This window comes from Sardina pilchardus, chromosome 15 (genome assembly GCF_963854185.1).
Source record: "Sardina pilchardus chromosome 15, fSarPil1.1, whole genome shotgun sequence".
Lineage (NCBI taxonomy): Eukaryota > Metazoa > Chordata > Actinopteri > Clupeiformes > Clupeidae > Sardina > Sardina pilchardus.
This window is the reverse complement of record NC_085008.1, coordinates 19,220,238-19,222,737: the sequence shown is the minus strand read 5'-3', so window position 1 is coordinate 19,222,737 and position 2,500 is coordinate 19,220,238. Positions and strand designations below refer to the sequence as shown.

The 2,500-nt window shown below is 42.8% G+C and overlaps 1 protein-coding gene across 1 annotated transcript in view; it reads left to right on the top strand.

Moving 5' to 3' along the window:
* LOC134102024 (cyclin-dependent kinase-like 5) overlaps positions 1 to 2,500 on the top strand; it is a 55,774-nt gene that overhangs the window by 20,246 nt on the left and 33,028 nt on the right. The window lies entirely within an intron of this gene.

The following is a 2,500-nucleotide window of genomic DNA, read 5'->3' as shown; positions in this document are numbered from 1 at the left end:
TATCTGCAAATGATTGCACTGTGTACATTCCTCTTTGTTGTGTAATGTACCACACACACACACACACACACACGCACACACACACACACACACAGACACAGACACAGACACAGACACAGACACAGACACAGACACAGACACAGACACAGACACACACACACACACACACACACACACAAATGTGTGTTATCATCAACACAGAGCCACCACGAGCTGGTGCTCATATCAGACTTATCGGCCCCATCGTTTTGCTCCCCTTCTCCCCTGCCTCCCAGCATCTCTCACCTCTCCCCGAAATGCCGCGGTCTAATGGCGCCGCAAGGAAAACGAGGTCAGCCCAGTCTCAGAATAAACCTCCGAGTTCCCCACTATTGAATGTTCTGGAGCACACTCCTTGATTTATGCTCTGTGAACACGTCGTTTTGCAATGCACAGTAGTGACATGAATAATGAACATGTCACATATGCAGGAAAAAAAAAAACACTGTTTATGTCACATGCAATAAAACATGGCATGAAGAAAAGTCATGTTTGTTTTTCCCCGGCTTTTATCATGTTTTACAGCCTTCGACAATTACTTAGCCAATCCCTATCTTCCCCTCCCAGAAGAAAATGACTTGACTAGTAACAGGGCGCCAGATCTATTTTTTACTCTTTGAAAATTAATTTGATGCTTCATGCTGTGTCATGAGCTTCTTCTCTTCGTTTAATCCATACTGACTCAACGCACCTGACGGGTGCTATCGCTGCGTATTAACACTGACAAGAGCCAGCTACAAAAGGCCTCTGATCAATGGAAATAAACTCTTAAGGAGCATAATGCCTCCAGTGTGTAGTACCTTGTGATGAGGAAATCATCGGCATTCAATAAATAACAATAGTGAATCTCACATTGTTTCACAGCAGGGTTGTTTGGCTATGGCACAACAAACCTTGATGCATTATTACTGTTTTTTGATTGATTTAAGGTATACTGAGAGAGAATGATATGAGTTAGGAAATTGGATGGTGAGTGTGATTTGAGAGTTGTGTGGTTTCTGCAGACCATTGAATTTATGGCAACCAAATCTTGGTTCATAAGCACAGCAGCATAGTCTGAGAGTGACATGCAGTGAAGCGTGAAATATGCAGTTTAGCTAGAGAGGCTGTGACCCAGGTCAGGTCTTCGGAACGTTTGGGATCTCCCAGTGACATCACAGCTATGGACTTTGCCTATGAAGCCTGTAGCCAAATGACGCAAGCTGTCATTTCTTGACTATGATTCGATAAGCAGTGCATATAACATTGATAGGACACAACTTTTTCTTGACCTTCACAATTACAGAATTACTTAAAAAGAATGCTTAACATGCCTTCAGTGTTTTTTCACTTTTTTTAAATTCACTGCGCAGCCTTAATTACAAAATAATCCTGAAAAAAATGACTGGCTTTACAGGCGTTATTTTGAGCTATGTACTCAGCTATTACCATGTGAAATTAGTCTAGTTTGACGCCTATGGAACAACCCTTGATGTTTGTACACAACATCCATAGTGCCTGTTTCTGTTGTCGCTCTGATTGCAGGCTTCATGTTGTCATAAGTGTGTGTACGAACGTGTCACAGCCCGTCACCAAAAGCTTGGAAGATCTTGTTTTTCCTGTCTGAGGCATATAATTACTATGAAAATGGTAAACAAGGTACTTCAATGTTTTCCAAGAGGCAGGGAACCTCTCTCTCAAGGAAATTTACACATGAATTGGTGACATATAAGACGCTGAAGGAAGTGTATTTTGCCGTCTATTCAGTGTCACCTATTTCAGAGCTTTGTGTGATACGTAGGACGAGAGTGACCGGGCAGTTAATGACACGCTGTATTTGTTTGCTCAGGAAAGATTGGAGAGTGATCCCCCTGAGCACAACGAAAATAAAGGACCTTGGTGGCCATGTCAAATGGGTTCAACCTGATAGCACAGCAAGCAAAAGGCCGTGTGAACAGGAGCTAGCAAATTGTACACATCAGACTGCCCTTCCTGTGTGTGTGTGTGTGTCTGTGTGTGTCTGAGTATTGGAGGTTCACAGAATGACCAGAATGACCATGAGGCTACTTTTGCGACGTACTGTAGGGTAGGCAGGGGATCCTTTTTCAGTACTTTTTCAGTCAAACCCCTTTTTGTGCTGTGGCATATATTATGCTGAAATTAGTTTACAGGTAAGAGAGTCCTACCTGGCAAAGACAAAACACTTATCTTTACAGACACTGCCTCTCTCTGAAGGGAAGGGATGTTCCTTTGCTTTTCTGCCAAGCACAGAGGAAGCAGGGAGAGGCTCTTTTTTATGAAGATTAGAGGACACCATTAAAAATTTCCTTTCGATCCTCCAATTTCCCCCTCCATTTTTTTTTTTTTTTTTTTTTTTATATCAGACTCAACTCCCAAGTCGGTGTGTTTGCCTTTAATATGGTAATTATGGCGCGCCGGGCGTACAGCTACCCCACTCAGTTAGTGTGCCTGTCTGGCTGGC